Source organism: Lissotriton vulgaris, chromosome 1_1 (assembly GCF_964263255.1).
Source record: "Lissotriton vulgaris chromosome 1_1, aLisVul1.2, whole genome shotgun sequence".
NCBI lineage: Eukaryota > Metazoa > Chordata > Amphibia > Caudata > Salamandridae > Lissotriton > Lissotriton vulgaris.
The window spans coordinates 1368847772-1368856104 of record NC_141685.1 but is presented as its reverse complement, the minus strand read 5'-3'; the positions used below and the strand labels follow the sequence as shown (position 1 = coordinate 1368856104).

General features: G+C 40.9%; 3 non-coding genes across 3 annotated transcripts; all 3 read left to right on the top strand.

The window, feature by feature from the left end:
- Nucleotides 1–1364: 1364 nt before the first annotated feature.
- Nucleotides 1365–1446, top strand: TRNAS-AGA (transfer RNA serine (anticodon AGA)). The gene has a single exon. It is a non-coding gene; the product is annotated as a tRNA-Ser (tRNA).
- A 1280-nt stretch (nt 1447–2726) lies between these two features.
- TRNAH-GUG (transfer RNA histidin (anticodon GUG)) lies at nt 2727–2798 on the top strand. The gene has a single exon. It is a non-coding gene; the product is annotated as a tRNA-His (tRNA).
- A 4440-nt stretch (nt 2799–7238) lies between these two features.
- On the top strand, nt 7239–7320 carry TRNAS-AGA (transfer RNA serine (anticodon AGA)). The gene has a single exon. It is a non-coding gene; the product is annotated as a tRNA-Ser (tRNA).
- The last annotated feature ends 1013 nt before the right edge of the window (nt 7321–8333 follow it).

The following is an 8333-nucleotide window of genomic DNA, read 5'->3' as shown; positions in this document are numbered from 1 at the left end:
ACACACATGATTATAAGATGTAGGTATACTGTACTTACTGACATAAATTATCGTTCTTGAACATATTTGGGGTAAGGGGAGCGGAGCTCTCCCCCAGGCCAATCAGAATGCAGATGAATGCAGTTGCAGTTGAGTGTCCTGTGTTGTGGCTGTCTACAGGGAATGCACATATGTAGCTGTCTCGCAGCCCAATCCAGACGTCAATTGAAGACAGGTTTTCATGCAAATAGAGCAGTAAGTGCAGAGAAATGCTCACTCTCTAAAAATGGCATTTATACAATAGTAAGATTAAATCCAACCTCACCAGTAGATAGGATTTATCAATAAATAAATAAAGCTTCTCCTCTCTGATATGGAATTACCCCCCAAAAAGTATAAGGGAATACCAAATGCTAACCAATGAGAGGGGCAGACCTCACAGTAGTGAAAAATGTAATAGACTGTTTGATACTACTAGGACATACAAACTACCACAGTACATGTCTTACCTTTTACTTACATAGCATGATGCCCCTAGGACTTCTTAGGGCCTACCTTAGGGGTTACTGATATGTAATAAAATTGGAGTTTAAGGCTTGGCAAGTAGTTTTAAATGCCAAGTCGAAGTGGCAGTACACTGCAGCACAGGCACTGCAGTAGCAGGCTTGACAGGTTTGAAATGCTATTTCTTTGGGCGGCACAATCAGTCCCTGGGTATATGGTATACCACTTTACAAGGGGCTTTCAAGTAAATTAAATCTGTCAGTCAGGTATACTCCAATTATACACATGATTAAGGAAGAAGCACGTGCACTTCAGCACTGATTAGTAGCGATAAAGTGATCAGAGTCCTAAGGCCAACAAAAAGATACAGCAAAATGCGGAGGTGAAAAGCAATAAGGTGGGGTTGGGACCACCTTAAGAATGCAAGGTCTAACAAAAACGAACTAAGGATAACATGAGTAAAACATCAGGTTTCTCTACAGCATTTGGTGAGACAAGTGGGCCTTCTTTTATCATCCATAAATGCAATCTTTCCCGGTCCCCTTCATTATATAGCTCTTCAAGGAAAAAATATAAAGCACTTACAAAGGAGCCTCAAATACTCAAAGATGGTAGACTTCTGTAATATGGGCCATATACTAAAAGCAGCACGAAAACAGAGTGCAATAGGGTCCAAAAAACTTGAGTGACCCATGAGAGTATGCATGCAAGCCTATGGTATTCCAAACTAGAGATATACGCATGCAATTTTTGTTTTTAGGAGAGAATGTGCCTGCTGAAAAAAACATTATTTTTAAAAAGTGCATTGCAGAATATCAGGAATGTGTGGTGGGACACCTTGAAAACTTGCATACAGATTATGTGCACACGCCTTACAGTCAGTTGTTGTGGCCGAGTGGTTAAGGCGATGGACTAGAAATCCATTGGGGTCTCCCCGCGCAGGTTCGAATCCTGCCGACAACGAGAATCTTTTTAACATCGGCTACAATTTCAGAAGTTAACCTTTAATATTTCTTCCATGTCAGTTTTATAAATAGGTGGCTTATTTTGGTGTCACTATTGCCATATCACATATTTATTATCGCTCCCCCTTTCATATCTTTGCTATAACTCTCGTCCTTCATTAGCGCTGGTGCAAACGCTTCAAATTATTATACCCTGGCTCTCTCGGTCATACCTGTGCATGCACTTGAAACTTACTTTACCAATAAAAGAAGCAAATAGAGAAATAAAATAAAAGTGCTAGCTGGATTAGGCAAACACAGTTCATAAAACTGCATTTTCTTTTCTATTCTCCCCCGTGTTACAAGCTTAACTGCTCCCTGTGTAATTTCTCTTAACCTACTGTTCCTGGAAGAGAATTTCATCTACAAGCTCTTTCTGTGTTTTTTCCTAGTCTTTTCTTTCCCTTTTCTTAGATTTGAACTGTTCCTTTACGTGCTCTATTTATGCGCCATTAATCGCATTTGAGCTCCTTGTACCTGCTGCTGTTTTCTCCACACCTCATACTGTCTTTTCCCTCTTTCTCTGCGGTTGGTGGCTACTTTCCAAAGCGTCTGATGCCCCAATGTTCCTTCGTCTTGTTGTCAGACGTGAATTTGAAAAGCAACAAAATTAACAAGCCTTTACCACTCACACATGGCAGGAGTTTATACTTTAATTCAATGAGCTAAGAAAAGTGTGTTGCGGGGCCCCTACGAGCCATGGTGCTTGCTTCATCATAATTAGGCATGCAGTCATTAGCCACAGCTCTGATTATGGGTCACTGAGGTCAGTTTCAATAATTCCTCAGAAACCTAACCATGCAGTCTCCCCTAACTGTGTAGTTATCTTGCTTTACTGCTGTTTGTGTGATTAGCTGGGAGGAGCTCACGGCAGCATCCTCCGAATAAAAGTGTAGATGGACCGTTCCTTAACTCTTTCTTGCTTCACATACAGATGGCTTGAGGAGGTACAGGGGAGATGCAGGTCTAATAAACAGAATAGAATATCTGCGCCAGGTGTGTTTCTCTGCATTGGTGTCCCATCACAGGCCCACCAGTGTATGTGTGATCTTTGACTCCTGCCAGTTCACAAGCAGGCGGCCAGGAAACGGTTTCAGCCTATCAACCACTGAGGAGATAAAGCCTTTGTATAAGGAATGAGGAAGCAATGAACACATTCAGCCTATCACAGGAGTAGCCCTGAGTGTTCCGAATTATAATTTCTTCATGTCACTGTACGTTATTGAGCCCAAGTAGCTCGCCGTGATCGTATAGTGGTTAGTACTCTGTGTTGTGGCCGCAGCAACCTCGGTTCGAATCCGAGTCACGGCATTGTGGTTGGCAATGTCACGGCAGTTGGGTTTTTCCTTTACAGAATTCCCAAATGTACCAGTTGTTTTTGTAAAATGTCTATTAAAAACAGATCCTTTTCAATATTTAAACGATCTAACGACAAATTATTTAAACACACATGATTATAAGATGTAGGTATACATGTACTTACTGACATAAATTATCGTTCTTGAACATTTTTGCGGTAAGGGGAGCGGAGCTCTCCCCCAGGCCAATCAGAATGCAGATGAATGCAGTTGCAGTTGAGTGACCTGTGTTGTGGCTGTCTACAGGGAATGCACATATGTAGCTGTCTCGCAGCCCAATCCAGACGTCAATTGAAGACAGGTTTTCATGCAAATAGAGCAGTAAGTGCAGAGAAATGCTCACTCTCTAAAAATGGCATTTTTACAATAGTAAGATTAAATCCAACCTCACCAGTAGATAGGATTTATCAATAAATAAATAAAGCTTCTCCTCTCTGATATGGAATTACCCCCCAAAAAGTATAAGGGAATACCCAATGCTAACCAATGAGAGGGGCAGACCTCACAGTAGTGAAAAATGTAATAGACTGTTTGATACTACTAGGACATACAAACTACCACAGTACATGTCTTAGCTTTTACTTACATAGCATGATGCCCCTAGGACTACTTAGGGCCTACCTTAGGGGTTACTGATATGTAATAAAATTGGAGTTTAAGGCTTGGCAAGTAGTTTTAAATGCCAAGTCGAAGTGGCAGTACACTGCAGCACAGGCACTGCAGTAGCAGGCTTGAGACAGGTTTGAAATGCTATTTCTTTGGGCGGCACAATCAGTCCCTGGGTATATGGTATACCACTTTACAAGGGGCTTTCAAGTAAATTAAATCTGTCAGTCAGGTATACTCCAATTATACACATGATTAGGGAAGAAGCACGTGCACTTCAGCACTGATTAGTAGCGATAAAGTGATCAGAGTCCTAAGGCCAACAAAAAGATACAGCAAAATGCGGAGGTGAAAAGCAATAAGGTGGGGTTGGGACCACCTTAAGAATGCAAGGTCTAACAAAAACGAACTAAGGATAACATGAGTAAAACATCAGGTTTCTCTACAGCATTTGGTGAGACAAGTGGGCCTTCTTTTATCTTCCATAAATGTAATCTTTCCCGGACCCCTTTATTATATAGCTCTTCAAGGAAAAAATATAAAGCACTTACAAAGGAGCCTCAAATACTCAAAGATGGTAGACTTCTGTAATATGGGCCATATACTAAAAGCAGCACGAAAACAGAGTGCAATAGGGTCCAAAAAACTTGAGTGACCCATGGGAGTATGCATGCAAGCCTATGGTATTCCAAACTAGAGATATACGCATGCAATTTTTGTTTTTAGGAGAGAATGTGCCTGCTGAAAAATACATTATTTTTAAAAAGTGCATTGCAGAATATCAGGAATGTGCTGTGCGACACCTTGAAAACTTGCATACAGATTATGTGCACACGCCTTACAGTCAGTTGTTGTGGCCGCGTGGTTAAGGCGATGGACTAGAAATCCATTGGGGTCTCCCCGCGCAGGTTCGAATCCTGCCGACAACGAGAATCTTTTTAACATCGGCTACAATTTCAGAAGTTAACCTTTAGTATTTCTTCCATGTCAGTTTTATAAATAGGTGGCTTATTTTGGTGTCACTATTGCCATATCACATATTTATTATCGCTCCCCCTTTCATATCTTTGCTATAACTCTCGTCCTTCATTGGCGCTGGTGCAAACGCTTCAAATTATTATACCCTGGCTCTCCCGGTCAGACCTGTGCATGCACTTGAAACTTACTTTACCAATAAAAGAAGCAAATAGAGAAATAAAATAAAAGTGCTAGCTGGATTAGGCAAACACTCTTCATAAAACTGCATTTTCTTTTCTATTCTCCCCCGTGTTACAAGCTTAACTGCTCCCTGTGTAATTTCTCTTAACCTGCTGTCCCTGGAAGAGAATTTCATCTACAAGCTCTTTCTGTGTTTTTTCCTAGTCTTTTCTTTCCCTTTTCTTAGATTTGAACTGTTCCTTTACATGCTCTATTTATGCGCCATTAATCTCATTTGAGCTTCTTGTACCTGCTGCTGTTTTCTCCACACCTCATACTGTCTTTTCCCTCTTTCTCTCTTTCTCTGGGGTTGGTGGCTACTTTCCAAAGCGTCTGATGCCCCAATGTTCCTTCGTCTTGTTGTCAGACGTGAATTTGAAAAGCAACAAAATTAACAAGCCTTTACCACTCACACATGGCAGGAGTTTATACTTTAATTCAATGAGCTAAGAAAAGTGTGTTGCGGGGCCCCTACGAGCCATGGTGCTTGCTTCATCATAATTAGGCATGCTGTCATTAGCCACAGCTCTGATTATGGGTCACTGAGGTCAGTTTCAATAATTCCTCAAAAACCTAACCATGCAGTCCCCCCTAACTGTGTAGTTATCTTGCTTTACTGCTGTTTCTGTGATTAGCTGGGAGGAGCTCACGGCAGCATCCTCCCAATAAAAGTGTAGATGGACCGTTCCTTAACTCTTTCTTGCTTCACATACAGATGGCTTGAGGAGGTACAGGGGAGATGCAGGTCTAATAAACAGAATAGAATATCTGCGCCAGGTGTGTTTCTCTGCATTGGTGTCCCATCACAAGCCCACCAGTGTATGTGTGATCTTTGACTCCTGCCAGTTCACAAGCAGGCGGCCAGGAAACGGTTTCAGCCTATCAACCACTGAGGAGATAAAGCCTTTGTATAAGGAATGAGGAAGCAATGAACACATTCAGCCTATCACAGGAGTAGCCCTGAGTGTTCCGAATTATATTTTCTTCATGTCACTGTATGTTATTGAGCCCAAGTAGCTCGCCGTGATCGTATAGTGGTTAGTACTCTGCGTTGTGGCCGCAGCAACCTCGGTTTGAATCCGAGTCACGGCATTGTGGTTGGCAATGTCACGGCAGTTGGGTTTTTCCTTTACAGAATTCCCAAATGTACCAGTTGTTTTTGTAAAATGTCTATTAAAAACAGATCCTTTTCAATATTTAAACGATCTAACGACAAATTATTTAAACACACATGATTATAAGATGTAGGTATACTGTACTTACTGACATAAATTATCGTTCTTGAACATTTTTGCAGTAAGGGGAGCGGAGCTCTCCCCCAGGCCAAGCAGAATGCAGATGAATGCAGTTGCAGTTGAGTGACCTGTGTTGTGGCTGTCTACAGGGAATGCACATATGTAGCTGTCTCGCAGCCCAATCCAGACGTCAATTGAAGACAGGTTTTCATGCAAATAGAGCAGTAAGTGCAGAGAAATGCTCACTCTCTAAAAATGGCATTTATACAATAGTAAGATTAAATCCAACCTCACCAGTAGATAGGATTTATCAATAAATAAATAAAGCTTCTCCTCTCTGATATGGAATTACCCCCCAAAAAGTATAAGGGAATACCCAATGCTAACCAATGAGAGGGGCAGACCTCACAGTAGTGAAAAATGTAATAGACTGTTTGATACTACTAGGACATACAAACTACCACAGTACATGTCTTAGCTTTTACTTACATAGCATGATGCCCCTAGGACTACTTAGGGCCTACCTTAGGGGTTACTGATATGTAATAAAATTGGAGTTTAAGGCTTGGCAAGTAGTTTTAAATGCCAAGTAGAAGTGGCAGTACACTGCAGCACAGGCACTGCAGTAGCAGGCTTGAGACAGGTTTGAAATGCTATTTCTTTGGGCGGCACAATCAGTCCCTGGGTATATGGTATACCACTTTACAAGGGGCTTTCAAGTAAATTAAATCTGTCAGTCAGGTATACTCCAATTATACACATGATTAAGGAAGAAGCACGTGCACTTCAGCACTGATTAGTAGCGATAAAGTGATCAGAGTCCTAAGGCCAACAAAAAGATACACTAAAATGCGGAGGTGAAAAGCAATAAGGTGGGGTTGGGACCACCTTAAGAATGCAAGGTCTAACAAAAACGAACTAAGGATAACATGAGTAAAACATCAGGTTTCTCTACAGCATTTGGTGAGACAAGTGGGCCTTCTTTTATCTTCCATAAATGCAATCTTTCCCGGTCCCCTTTATTATATAGCTCTTCAAGGAAAAAATATAAAGAACTTACAAAGGAGCCTCAAATACTCAAAGATGGTAGACTTCTGTAATATGGGCCATATACTAAAAGCAGCACGAAAACAGAGTGCAATAGGGTCCAAAAAACTTGAGTGACCTATGAGAGTATGCATGCAAGCCTATGGTATTCCAAACTAGAGATATACGCATGCAATTTTTGTTTTTAGGAGAGAATGTGCCTGCTGAAAAAACATTATTTTTAAAAAGTGCATTGCAGAATATCAGGAATGTGCTGTGGGACACCTTGAAAACTTGCATACAGATTATGTGCACACGCCTTACAGTCAGTTGTTGTGGCTGAGTGGTTAAGGCGATGGACTAGAAATCCATTGGGGTCTCCCCGCGCAGGTTCGAATCCTGCCGACAACGAGAATCTTTTTAACATCGGCTACAATTTCAGAAGTTAACCTTTAATATTTCTTCCATGTCAGTTTTATAAATAGGTGGCTTATTTTGGTGTCACTATTGCCATATCACATATTTATTATCGCTCCCCCTTTCATATCTTTGCTATAACTCTCGTCCTTCATTAGCGCTGGTGCAAACGCTTCAAATTATTATACCCTGGCTCTCCCGGTCAGACCTGTGCATGCACTTGAAACTTACTTTACCAATAAAAGAAGCAAATAGAGAAATAAAATAAAAGTGCTAGCTGGATTAGGCAAACACTCTTCATAAAACTGCATTTTCTTTTCTATTCTCCCCCGTGTTACAAGCTTAACTGCTCCCTGTGTAATTTCTCTTAACCTGCTGTCCCTGGAAGAGAATTTCATCTACAAGCTCTTTCTGTGTTTTTTCCTAGTCTTTTCTTTCCCTTTTCTTAGATTTGAACTGTTCCTTTACATGCTCTATTTATGCGCCATTAATCTCATTTGACTTGTTATAGAGAACAGGGGTCCTAAGGATTCAAAATATCACATGTAGATAATAATATAGACTACAGTCAGTACTATATTTTTGGAAAACGTCCAGCCGGACGTAAATTTATTCATAGAATAACATAGAATTGGGTTGGCCCATGGAGGGGCCACGAATAGTGGCAAGATAGGGTACAGTCCTGTACCTATCCCGAAAGGTTTAGAGGAGATAAACCAGGAAGAAGGAGATAGAGCAAAGAAAAAGTTTTTCAGGCAAGCAAGAATTTTTGAGCCAAAAGGTGACTTGTGGTTAAAGTAAATACAGTCACAACAAATTCACCCTGCAGTGTCAACAATTTCAAATAAACATATTAAGTGATATGCTACACTGCATTTTGCGTCGACGTTTCGATCCCTAAGGGCTCATAATACAATGGGATCATCATCAGGACAGTTTTTAAAGTTAGTGCCTGCAGTAAATATAGCCTGTAAAAAAAGGGGGGGAGAAATAATGACAATTTTTAG